We start from the raw sequence: 13,973 nt of genomic DNA, 5'->3' as shown, positions 1-13,973 counted from the left end.
CAGCATATTTGCATTCTAGTAGGAGAGAAAGACAATAAATAAAGATAAACAAGTAAAATATATGTTACTGGCAAGTGCTAAGGAGAAGGCATAAAGTGGGAAGAGGTATGTGACATGTCAGCCAGGTAAGTGAATGTTAACATTTTAAATGGGGTGGCCAGGAAGAGTCTTCCTAAGAAGGTATCTTTTGATTAAAGACCTTGAAAGAAGTGATGGATCTAGTCATGTTGTCTGGGGGTAGAAGTTGGGGTGGGGGAAGATAATTTCAGATAATGGGAACAGCCAGTGCAAAGGCCCTGAGGTGGGAGCCTGCTTGGCACCATTAAGGAATCACAGAGAGGCCAGTTATCGCTGAAGCAGATGGAGAGGCAGATCAGAGTATTATAGGACCCAATGATGTTGGACCCTGTAGTTCACAGTAAAGTACTTTAGCTTTTACTGTGAGTGAGGGAGAAGCCATGGGAGGGTTTTAAGCAGAGGAGTGACATGATCTGAATCAGGTTTTCAGGATTGTTCCGGAATAGAGTGCAGGCATCAAGAACAGAAGTAGAGAATCCAGTTCGAGGGTGATGCTAGGGGAGCTAGAGTTATGTCTTGGAGCGGGGTGGTAGTAGGAGTGGTAGAAGTAATTAGATTCTAGATATATTTTGAAGGTAGAACTGACAGAATTTGCTCAACTACTGCTTTGGCCTACTAGCAGTGACATCAGCTCCGATTCCAGGCCCCCAAGGTGTAAGTTGGTACACGATCCTTCTTCCTGCCACCCAATCCTTCTAAAACATGTCTGTCAAACACGCTCAGAGGTCACCCCCATTTCCGTGGAGACCTGAGGTTTAGAGGACTCCATGGGGTCACAGCCGTGGCTACTAGAGTCAGGAAGCTCTGACACTCTGAAACTCTCAAGAAGCATGAGGGATTTTTGACGGTGGCTGCAGCTCTCTTTCAATTTAGTGATCTGACAGTGGTCCCCGAAAGTCACATCTTCTTTCCCTTTTTAGTTTTGGGATGCCAATTTAGGGGTCCCAGGATTGAATTGTCAACCGAGGAACAAGTTGCCAACCTAGAAGGGCATGGAAGAACCAAGAACCATTAAGAAGTACTGAACTTGGAGTCCCTCCAAAATCGGTTTGTGTCCCAGCCCTGTCACCATGGGCCTTAGTCTCTTTAAAGGGGGTCCAATTAGCTTATTTCAAGCTCTAAAGGTCTGTGAAGTTTGGGCAAGAAAAATGTTTTGTTGGTCAGGTGCAGTGGCTCATGCCTGTAATCCCAGCACTTTGGGAGGCCGAGGTGGGCAGATCACCTGAAGTCAGGAGTTCAAGACCAGCCTGGCCAACATGGCAAAACCTCATTTTTACTAAAACTGCAAAAATTAGCCAGGCATGGTGGTACATGCCTGTAATCCCAGCTACTTGGGAGATTGAGGCAGGAGAATCACTTGAACCTGGGAAGCATAGGTTGCAGTGAGCCAAGATTGTGCCATTGCACTCCAGCCTGGGCAATAGAGAGAGATTCCATCTCAAAAAAAAAAAAAGTTTTGTTATTGGAGATATTTACATCTGTAGACTTTGGCTCCATCAGAGTCCTCATTTTTTCAAATTGAGCCTCCTATACATCAAGAGAGATAGGTAAATTACATTTTTCCAAATTTTGACATGATGACAGAGAAGATGCCTTTCAGCTAGACTAGCAGGCCTCATCACGCTTCCATCAACAGGCCTCACTTCTGAGCCCCAGCTGGAGATGCTCACCTTGGAGGCAAGGAGTGAGTCAGCAGAATGAGAAGCACTGGAAGGCAACACCAGCAGTTTACTTTCCTTGTTCCTAGTTGCCTTTACTCTCACGTTTCTAGTGAGTTGCCTTTTCAGAAAACAAATGAAACTTCGCGATTAGCCCCAGGGCTGCGTGCATGACAGAGGCACCGGGAGAGTTCTTGGGAAGGGAGCCTGTCTGTATTTTCAGTGCCACCAGGTCATTCTCCTTTCACTAGCTCTTTTGGGGCATCGGTCTGATGGGAGGACCTGTAGCGAATTTGAGCTCTCCTAGCTTTGGACAAAGGGAATCCCTCTTTTGTGACAACATAGGGCCTGCCAGCCATCTTGAAACCAGCTTGGGAGTTGTTCCTTCAAGCCAATGACATGAATGCCCCAATTCTCCCTTCGATACCCCTGAACTGGTCATCATGGCCCTTAAGACTGAGAACTAAAAAAAAAGTCCTAAGCCCCTCAGCCATATGCACAGATCCGCTCTTGGCCAACAGGACCCTAGAAAAACTTAAAAACTAAGTTCCCAGCCAGGACGGGATGGGAGGTCAGACATGCCTCCTTATACGCCCTCCCTTTTGCAGTTTAGACACTGACCAGCACTAATGTTAAAAAAGAGACCATGGCCGGGCGTGGTGGCTCACGCCTGTAATCCCAGCACTTTGGGAGGCCAAGGCAGGTGGATCACAAGGTCAGGAGATTGAGACCATCCTGGCTAACACAGTGAAACCCTGTCTCTACTAAAAAATACAAAAAAATTAGCCGGGCATGGTGGTGGGCACCTGTAGTCCCAGCTTCTCGGGATGCTGAGGCAGGAGAATGGCGTGAACCCGGGAGGCAGAGCTTGCAGTGAGCTGAGATCGCACCACTGCCCTCCAGCCCAGGCAACAGAGCAATACTCCGTCTCAAAAAAAAAAAAAAAAAAGAGAGAGACCATAAGACTAATAGAACAGATCAATTGTAATAATAAAATATCAAGTTATAGGCCAGGTGCAGTGGCTTACATCTGTAAGCCCAGCACTTTGGGAGGCTGAGGTGGGTGGATCACCTGAGGTCAGGAGTTTGAGACCAGCCTGGCCAACATGGTGAAACCCCAACTCTACTAAAAATACAAAATTAGCTGGGCGTGGTGGCGCACACCTGTAATTCTAGCTACTCGGGAGGCTGAGGCGGGGGAATTGCTTGAACCCGGGAGACAGAGGTTGCAGTGAGCCACGATTGTGCCATTGCGCTCTAGCCTGGGTGACAGAGCGAGACTCCATCTCAAAAAAAAAAAAATACCACATTATAAACAGGACCTAAGGCCACGCCAGGCAAGGTTAAGTCATGAACCCCTACATTTAAAGAATAAACTATATCCCAACTGCCACAAAGGTTTTCTTCTTCTCTAGTAATCAAGCATTGGCCTCGGGATAAGCAATATTGAAACAACCGTAGCTTGTCCACTGCCAGATGCTAATGAACCGACCTGTTCCACAAGCCAAAACTACAGCTTTCATTGGACAAGAGGCTGATTTCAGTAACTTTCTCCTGATAAGTGCCCACTCACCATGGACTGGTTCTGGCATTTACAGAGCCTGTGCACTTGAGTGACATCATGTCTCTGCTTCACGTTTTGACATATAGGGCTTAACTGCAGTGCAATTAAATGGTAAGTCTCCACCCCAAAATGAACATGGGACTCATGTAAAATGCATATTTGTTCAGTATGCATGCATCAGGACCCCCTTTATGAATATTTATAGTTCCTCCTATTACCTGTTGAATATGTATACTTAGCCAAATTTACCCTTCAGCATAAATTTCTGTTCCAACTTCTCCTCCCTTGAAGTGCCTGCTAACAGTCTCTGCCAAAGGTTACTTTCCAGCTTGTCAGGTTGACCACCCTGCAGGCTATAAACCTGTACCAGAAATAAAGCCTCTTCTCCAAACTTAGAGATCTCATGATTTTAAAGCTGACAAGACCATATTTCCTGAATGGCCCTGGAATGAGTGACGCGGGCTTGCTGATGATGCTGTTTGGGTGTCTTGGAGAAAGATTGATATACCATATAGTGGTTTTTTCCCCCAATTGAGACTCGGTGAACAAACTGTGTCAGAATCACAGTTCACTTAGGGATTTTGCTTTATGATGCAAAAGCTGGGATGCATAGACAATAATGAGATGGGTGAAGTGCGAAATGAGAGCAGTGGAGGCTGAGGAAAGGAGAGGTTTTCATTAGGGCAACTTTAGGGCATAGGTCTGCCCTCGTCTTAAGCTTTGTGCAGGAGTAGGTGAAGCTGAAATGGCTCTAGCTATTCAGCTTATTTTCTTTGCCCTTAATTTTTACTGAAACTCTTTTTCTTTTTTGTGACACAGGGGCTCACTCTGTTGCCAAGGTTGGAGTGCAGTGGTGCAATCACAGCTCACTGTAGCCTCGACATCCCAGGCTCAAGCAATCCTCCCACGTCAGCCTCCTGAGTAGCTGGGACTACTGGCATGTGCCACCATGGCCAGCTGTTTTTTTTAATTTTTAGTAGAGATGGGGTTTCACCATGTTTCCCAGCCTGATCTTGAATCCCTGGGCTCAAGTGATCCTTCTACCTTGGCCTCCCAAAAGGCTGGGATTACAGACATGAGCTACTGCTCTGGGCCTAATGTAAATTCTTTCCCCTGACTATTCACTGTTGAGACCTCAGTGGGTTATGAATACTATTATATGCCTATCACCAAGGATGCAAAAACGAGTAAGACACATGGTCTTACTGGGCCTAATAGCATGTGCCTGTAATTGCAGCCACTTGGGAGGCTGAGGCAGGAGGATTGCTTGAGCTCAGGAGTTCAAGACCAGCCTGGGCAACATAGTGAGACCCCATCTCAAAACAAGAAAGACACATGGTCCCTGCCCTTGAACTTTTGTCTAATGTGAGAGACAAACATGTAAACTAATAATTAGATGCTCAACCCTTGGCTGAATAGCCAGAGATTACCTTTTAAAAATTCAAGTTGGTTGTTCTTAGAATAAGCTAATTCTTATTTAGGTCACTGCCCAAATATTTTGTGGATGAGAACCTTTCTTTTATATTTTCAGCAAGATGCTATACTGGTTAAAAGACTTCGCTTAAACACTTACTATACTTTTATCCCACACTTGCCTGTGTAAAAGCTCAAAATTTCCCCTTTGAACACCCATGCTAACACCCCCATCTTGCTCTTTGTTCTTTTAAGTAGGCCCTTACCAGTCAAATGGTTTTGGTTCCCACCTCAAGATCATGGTATATCTCAGTAGATGATAAAGAACTATTTGCTCCAGCTCATATTATTGGCCTATACCTATGATCACAGCTTCCCAGTGCATCCCAGGTTCCTCTTCCTCAATCTTCTACATTCCATTCTGTTTTGATCTGGTCTACACTATTCTTTTTTTAAGACAGGGTCTCACTTTGTCACCCAGGCTGAGTGCAGCTCACCGTAGCCTCCTGGGCTTAAGCAATCCTTTTCTCAGCCATCCGAGTAGCTGGAACTACAGGTATGCACCACACCCAGCTAATTAAAATTTTTTTTTAATTTAAAAATGTAGTTTTAACAAGTAAACTACAGGCACAGTGGCTTACGCCTGTAATCATAGCACTTTGGGAGGGCGAGGCGGGTGGATCATCTGAGGTCGGGAGTTTGAGACCAGCCTGACCAACATGGAGAAACCCTGTCTCTACTAAAAATACAAAATTAGCTGGGCTTGGTGGTGCATACCTGTAATCCCAGCTACTCAGGAAGGCTGAGGCAGAACAATTGCTTGAACCTGGGAGGCAGAGGTTGCAGTGAGCTGAGATTGTGCCATAGCACTCCAGCCTGGGCAACAAGAGCGAAACTCTGACTCAAAATAAATAAATAAATAAATAAATAATCCTCCCAACTCAGCCTCCCAAAGTGTTGGGATTAGAGGCATGAGCCACTGCACCTGGCCAGCACTATTCCTACTTATTTTTCAGATGGGGGTCTCACTATGTTGCCCAGACTGGTCTTGAACACCCGAGCTCAAGCAATCCTCTTGCCTTATCCTTCCAGGTAACCAGGATTACAGGCACATGGCTATCACACCAGTGAGACCACGTGTCTTCCTCACTTTTGCATCTTTAATGATAGGCACATAATAGTATTCATAACCCACTGATCTCTCAACAGTTAGTAGCCAGGGGAAAGAGTTTACTACAATGCAGGCCAAGGGCAAGGAAAAGAAGTGCACCTCGAATACTCTTCTTTTTTTTTTTTTTTTTTTGAGATGGAGTTTTACTCTTGTTACCCAGGCTGGACAGGCTGGAGTGCAATGTCGTGATCTTGGTTCACTGCAACCTCCGCCTCTCGGGTTCAAGTGATTCTCCTGCCTCAGTCTCCCAAGTAGCTGGGATTACAGGCAGGCGCCACCACGCCCAGCTAATTTTGTGTTTTTAGTAGTGACAGGGTTTCTCCATGTTGGTCAGGCTGGAGTGCAATGGAGAACTCCTGACCTCAGGTGATCCGCCTGCTTCAGCCTCCCAAAGTGCTGGGATTACAGGCGTGAGCCACTGCGCCCGGCCATTGAATACTCTTCTATTCAGAGGTGCAAAGCCATCAGCCAATTCTAGACCCCTTGAGCTGCCTGAAATTTAACCAGAAGCTGATTTTGCTACTGTCCTCTTGCTTGTTTGCTCTTAGAAGAGCAGCCATAACTTCCCATAACTCAGACAAGTCAAGGGGTTGAAATGTGAGGCAAGAAAACCGAGCTGCACAGAGGCAATGGGTAGAGCTGCCAGGTTATGAACTAGGCCAACATGTGACCTTCCCAACAAAGCTCAAGATTCTGGTTCCCATTCCTGATAGGGCTCCAGAGGTCAGAGGCCAGACCCCAATCATTATGCAGCAATTCCAGAAGGAGAAACGGTTTGGGGGCCTGAATAGCCAAATGTGCCAGTGGGAGGGTAAAGGAACCACTCTGCCTTATTCTCTTATAACAAGCACCTTTTGGTTGGAAGTCATAGCTTTTCTTTTGTTTATCTAGTTAAAGGAAAAATCACTCATATGGTCAGGGGAGGAGAGAAGACACATATTATGGTTTTTAAAATCCAACTGTCTTTTCTTAGAGTTGGATAAAAGGCAGGAAGGGAGGCCAGAGGTTTTGCAGGGAAATCCCTTAAATATGCCTCTTTTTTTTTCTTTGCTTCATCAGCAAACATTTATTATGATATGCATATTACAATATGCAAGAATAGGTCCTTCTGCCTGAAATATCCTTCCTTCTCCTCCTTTCCTTTACAGCTTGGGCCTAATCAACAACCATTTATTCTTTAGACCTCAGCTCCCTGAGACTTTTCTCCCTTGAATAATGATAAGGCTTAAAATGCAAGCTGCCCCCAAATCCTCAAGTATGTGGAGGTATTATTAATCATTTGTAGATTTTTCGCTGAAGGCACTTTTGATGTGGAAGGGAAGAAGGGTAGAGAACAGGGGCTTGAAGTGAGTGGGAGGAGGGGCTATAAGGTGGTCCCATGCAGGGTAGCAGGGAGGTTTAGGAAGCGGAGGCTGGGGATCTTACATATTGATTTGTCCAACTTCTCAAGTTCTGAGGAAGCTTGAAATTTGAATCAGAATTTTTATCCTGGACATTTAGAACCTGATGTGGTTTTATTCCAGGTGAAGGAGAGATTGAAGTAGTCAGAGTGGGTTAGTACCAGATATAATTTAGGCTGAGAAGAGGATGTGCAAGCCCTTGACATCCTGGGGAGAATGGAGTGCTCACCACCTTGGGAAACAGTTTCCAACATCACAGTGGGCCAAGAATATGGGCTTTAGAGTTGGACAGCCTGGGTGCACACCTTGGTATTTCCACTTGTTAGTTGTAAGACTCTGGGCAATTTATTTGATCCCTCTGAGTCTCAAATCTCTCATCAGTAAAACAGAGGTTAGAATAATAAGTACCTCATAAAGTGACATTTACAAACCCAGTAAGGATAGCAAAAAACAGTTCTGGCACACAGTAGTCAACAGTTGTTTTCTATTATAGGATTGGATTATTCTGTAGGGAGGAAAATGGGGAATGAAATGGTAGGGTTGGGGGGATGGATTATAAGGGATGGACTGGGGTTGTGCAAAGAAGGACTTAAGAGTTTAGTCGGAGGCGGGTAGTTGGAGGCAAAGGTGGTGTGTGGAGTCCTTACCTTGGTCCTCAAGATTTTTGGAATGGTGACATGCCAAAAATCTTAGCGACACTTAAGAGTACTGTGGTTTATTTACAAACAATATGTGGCTAGATAAAGGAATGGTCAGAAGGAGTATCTGGATACAGGGCTGGGGATTAGCTGACTCTGCAGGCTGTCTGCCTGTGCTCAGGAGTCAGGCCACTCTATCCCCTCCTGCTTAGTGTGGTCCACAGACCAGCTGCATAGCACCACCTGGGATCTTGTTAGGCAGAGCCTTGGGCTCTGCTCCAGTCCTGATGAATCAGAATCTGCATTATAATAAGATTCCCGGGTGATTCATGCATATATTTAAGCTTGGGGGAGATGTGTGAGCTGCTGAGATTTAAAAACTCTTTACACCAGGACAGAATGCCATCAGGTGATGCTAAGAACCTGATTACATTCTAATTTTAAACTAACTTTATACTTTAGTGGGCTCATTCTTGAATAAAATCTTTGTATACGGACCAATACCAGGAGGAAACCATATTACCAATGTGCCTTTGACATATTTAACCTTCTTGACCCTGACTCACGTGGGTACGGGCACATGCATACATGCATGCATGTACACACACACTATAACATCAGCACTATTCAGCATGAGTTTTGACTACCAGACATAATTCCTGTATTAGTGATTCACTAGACATTCCCTAATGCATAACTTCTATTAATAGTCTTTTTAAAAATTCCCCTATTGCCACCTGCCAGGGGATGCAGGAAATCAATTCAAACAACCTTCAGCAGTCCTGAAGGGAAACTTTTAGGTCTCTGTGCAGAGAATCCAATCCCAGAAGGACTGAGAGCTAGGTTAAAGTGTCTATTGCTGTGTCCAGCATGGTTCCTTGAATACGTCATTGCTGTGTGCCTCAGTTTCTCTTCTGCAAATGAGCCACATGATTGACAAAGAGGGTTTCAGCTTATTGAACAGACTCTCCCTTTCCTCTTCTGTTTTACCCTTCCTTTTTCTGGGTCCTAAAGAGACCCCAGGTTCTTTTAACTAGATGCTGGTGTCAACCTGGGATAGTGTAGATTTAGACTCAGGCTAAGACAGTGAGGCTTAGAGGCTCAAAAAGTAGTTTGGTTGCAGGGAGTGAAAGGGGAATAGAAGAAGCTAAAGGATTTAGCCTTTCTGCAAGCTCAAAGCCAGCTCGGATGATACTTGAGAGCCCTAAATTATCTCATGCTCAAAGGTTTACAGTTCAGTCCACTGTGGGTGCAGTATTAGTACCTTGCTTACACTGAATTACATGCCAAATGGGCCACTGGCATGCCTTTTTAATTTCTTCATTTCCTTATCATAGATGTTTCCGTAAAACACTGGTCTACTAAGAACCTGTAACCATGCCTGATAGTCAGATACCCCGTTTCCATTGTTCTTACCTCCATCCCTTCATCTTTTCTCAAGCCCCTCTACACGGACCAGGAAGGACCAATTCCGTATGGAGTTACCTAGGATATCCTACCATATATTTATGGAATATTAGGACTGTAAAAGACTTTACAGTTCAGTAACTGCCAAATATCAGTTTATGAACCAGTACTAGAATTCTAGCTTCTAAAAAAAATAGTTTCCTAGACCCCATCATGTATATTTTTAAAAATGCTGGCTGGCTGATTCTGACACTCTGACAGATTTCTGACTCATCTTTGCCCATTTATAGGTGAGTATAAGGCCTGCCACAAGCTCAAGTCCCACAGCGAGGGATGGCAGATCCGGGTTCACGCTTCCTCAGGCGTGGGTCAGGTGCTTACCTGCATTTCTAAGCCCACGTGTGTGTCAAAGAAGCAGAAGCCGTATAATGCTGAATCAAAAATAACCAAAAAGTAAAAATGTAAGGAACATTTCGATAAAGTCACCTTGACTACCAGAGTTCTCTTCTGAAAGAGGGGAAGACCGATGTGTTTCAGATGTCCCTCCCTGACCCCTACCCACAGCCGGCACTTTGCCTGTCCCCAAAGCCTCACTGCTCTGAGGTTGGGAGAATGAGGGAATGGACTATGTCTCTCCATGATTGCACAGTTTCAGTTACTTCTAAATCTAGAAATATCATTTGCCTTATAGGCTGCCAGACTCCACTTAGGACTTATCAAAACAGACAAAGCAAAGCAAAACAAAACATAAAACCAGACCAAACAAGAGCTTTTGCTCAAGACTCCTCAGATGACCTTGGAAAGCTTCGCGGCCTTCTCTTGTGGATGACTGACCCAGCCCTCGGTTCTTCACTTTGGGAGTTCTTTTCCTCCCTCCACATTGGTAATCATTTCTATGCAGGTGACTCTCAGACCTTCCTCTGAGTCGTTCCCCTTCCCCAGCACACATCCCACCAGGATGTCCTGTCATCACCTCCCTCTTCACTGCATCCTAACAGAACACAGCCCTCTCCATCCACATGTGTTATCTCCAGGTGCCCCCATTTGGCTGGCACTTTCACAGTGCTTCTCGTTTCCTAAGCTTGAAAATTGAACGGAGGTTTCTAGTTAAGTACCCTGGACTCCATCACTGGTCTTGTCTTATGTTGGATAAAGGACAGAAGGAATTATTAATTCTGTAGGTGGCATAAAGTTAGGGAAATTGGCAGATACAGTTGGCAGAATCAAGACCAAAATGTTCACAGAAGCTATGAGGAAATATGGAAAGCAATATGATTATATTTAATAGGAATGAAATTGTATTGCATTAAGATAAAAAAGTTATAATACTGTATTTTCCCACTTATGTGAATGTCAGAAACAATTTTTGTCTTTGTAAAATGAATCTATAGGGCTAGAAATCAGAATAGCGGTTGCCTCTAGGAGTTTGAAGAGGAGATTGACTAGAAAGGGGCATGAGAGAAGTTTCTAGGGTGATGATGATGTCCTATATTGTGATTGGTGTATTGTTGCAGGATCGTACTCACTTATTAACTAATGCTTGAGATCTGTGCATTTTGTGGCACATAATTATGACTCAATAATACAATATGTGAAATTTATTTGGAGTAATTTATTATTACTTTATATTATATTATTCTTTAAAAAGTAATGGTACAAGTAAGAGATGGGGCCACAAGCATGCTACATTCCAACTGTGAAATGATTGGATAAAAAAGCAAGGCATTTTGCAATGCAGAGGTAGGGAAATGATGATGGTTCCCCGTTTTCTGTGCTGGCCAGTACAGTTCTGTGTGCCATATTTAAAGAGGGACACTAGGCCAGGCGCAGTGGCTCATGCCTCTAATCCCAGAATTTCGGGAGGCCCAAGCCGGGGGCCTGTTTGAGTTGAGCCCAGGAGTTTGAGATGAGCCTGGGCAATACAGCGAGACTCCCATCTCTACAAAATAATAATAATTATTATTATTATCTGGGTGTGGTGGCATATGCCTGTGGTCTCAGCTACCCAGGAAGCTGAGGTGGGGGAATCCTTTGAGCCCGGGAGTTTGAGGCTGCAATGAGCCATAATTGTGCCACTGCACTCCAGCCTGGGCAACCTCGTCTCACACACACACACACACAGTGAAGGACACTAATAGACTGAAAAACAAAGTTCAGAGCTGAAAAACCTGTTAGCAGAGGAGTTGAAGGAACTGAGAATATATAGGCTGGAAACTAGAAGATTATAAAGACAGCTCGGATGACTGACTGTCCTTAAATATTTGGAACAATGTTATGTTGAGGAGAAGACTGTCTTTCCCTGGGCAGGGCCAAGGAGATTGTGGATAAAAGCTACTGAAAGACAGATTAGCCTGACATAAGAAGGTCCATTCTAAATGGCAGAATGAACTAAATATGGAATGTGCTGTCTTTGACACAGGGCTCCCTGGAAGTGTTCAGGCTGTGGCTAGAGAGCCAACTGTTGAGGACATCATAAGGTTCTAATGTGAAGATCTATGGTTTCCCAAGAATCTGCTCTGTGCCAGGCACTCTGCTAAAAGCCAGAGACAACACCATAAGACATGGCAAAATAAATAAACAAAGAAAACAAAAGCCAGAGACAAAATGAATGATATGATTATTATTCCCCAATAATTACCGAATACCAAATAATGCTTACTTTGTACCAGACACCATCCAAAGCAGTTTACATACATTATGACATTCCATTCTCAAAAGAGTTATGAGGGAATGGTACTATTACATCTCTATTTTCATAAATGAGACACACCATTCATACATGTTGAAGTCCGAAGTTGAACCGGACAAAGGGTGTGTGCACCAGCACGGAGCCAGAAGTAGACGCCCATGTCACAGACCGTGGAGCCCTCTTCCCCGCTAGGGCTCTCTCTCATGCAGACTGCAGTCTTGACTCTGTCTTCATTCAGCGGCAGCGGCTACAGACGGGTCTGGGGGTGGGAGCACTGGACATTCCATGAAGGAGCTGGATTAAAAGAACCAGTCGGCCCCACCAATCTGGTAACTGTTTGGTCTTCCTAGGATCTTCCTGAAGGCTGTAGAACTTTGGTGTCCCATATGGTAGCCACTAGCCACATGTGATTGTTGAGCAACTGCAATGTGACTAGTCCAAATGGAGATGTGCTGGAGGCAGAAATTACACATTGGGTTATGAAAAAATGTAAAATGTATCATTTGTAGTTTTTATGTTAAGGATATGCTAAAATAGTAATATTCTAGGTATATTGGGTTGAATAAAATATATTATTTAAATAGTTTTATTGAGATATAATGCACCATTTAAGATGTACACTCCCTTATACTTTTAGCCTATTTACAGAGTTATGCATCCATCACCACAATCAAGTTTAGAACATCTTCATTACAAGAAGAAACCCCGCACTCTTAGCTACCACTTCCCAATCCTCTCATCTCCCTGACTCCTTCTGCTAGGCAACCACTAATCTGCTTTCTGACTCCATGGATTTGTCTGCTCTGGAGATTTCATGTGAATGGAATCACAAAATATGTGATACATTGTGCTTGGTTTCTTTCACTTAGCATAATGTTTTCAAGGTTCATCCATGTTGTAGCATGTATCAGTACTTCACTCCTTTTTATTGTGTATAATATTCTGTTGTGTGGATATATACCACGTTTTATTTATTCATTCATTATCAGTGTTGATGGGTATTTTTTTCCCACCCTTTAACTTTTATGAATAATGTTGCTATAAACATTACTGTATAGGTTTTTGGGTGGACACATGTATTCAGTTCTTTTGGGTATAGACTCAGGAGTGGAATTGCTGGGTCACAGGGTCACTATGATTAACCATTTGAGGAACTGCCAGACTCTTTCACAGCAGCTGCATCATGTTGTGTTACCACCAGCAGTGTATGAGAGTTTCAGTTTCTCTACATCCTCACCAGTACTTGTTACCTGTCTTATTCATGATAGCTATCCTAATGGGTGTGAAGTGGTCCTGAATTGTGGTTTTGATTTGCATTTCTCTAATGGCTAATGATGTTGATGATCTGTTATGGTATTTATTGGCCATTTGCATATCTTCTTTGGAGAAATGTCCCTCAGATCCTTTGCTCATTTAAAAATTTGATTATCTTTTTATTATTGAGTTGTAATAGTCCCTCATATATTCTAGACACAAGTTCCTTATCAGATATTGGATTACACACATTTTCTCTCAATCTGTGGGTGGCCATTTCATGATGGTGTCCTTTGAAGCGTAAATATTTTTAATTTTAATAGATAAAAGGTCTAGTTTATCTACTTGTTCTTTTGTGGTTTGTGCTTTTAGTGTCATATCTAAGAAACCATCAATCCAAGGTCATCAAGATTTATACCTATGCTTTCAACTAAAAATTCTATAATTTTAGCTTTTACATTTAGGTCTTTGATCCATTTTGAGTAAATTTTTATAGAGAGAGGTAGGGGCCTAACTTCATTCTTTGGCCTGCAGCTACTCAGTTGTCCCAGCACCGTTTGTTGAAAATACTCTTTTTTCTCCATTGAACTATCTTAGTACCCCTGTAGAAAATCAATTTACCATAAATACTAGGGTTTATTTCTGGTTTCTCATTTCTATTCCATTGATCTATTTGTCGTCTGTCTTTGTGCCAGTGCCAC

This window comes from Macaca fascicularis, chromosome 7 (genome assembly GCF_037993035.2).
Source record: "Macaca fascicularis isolate 582-1 chromosome 7, T2T-MFA8v1.1".
NCBI lineage: Eukaryota > Metazoa > Chordata > Mammalia > Primates > Cercopithecidae > Macaca > Macaca fascicularis.
This window is presented reverse-complemented; position numbering follows the sequence as displayed.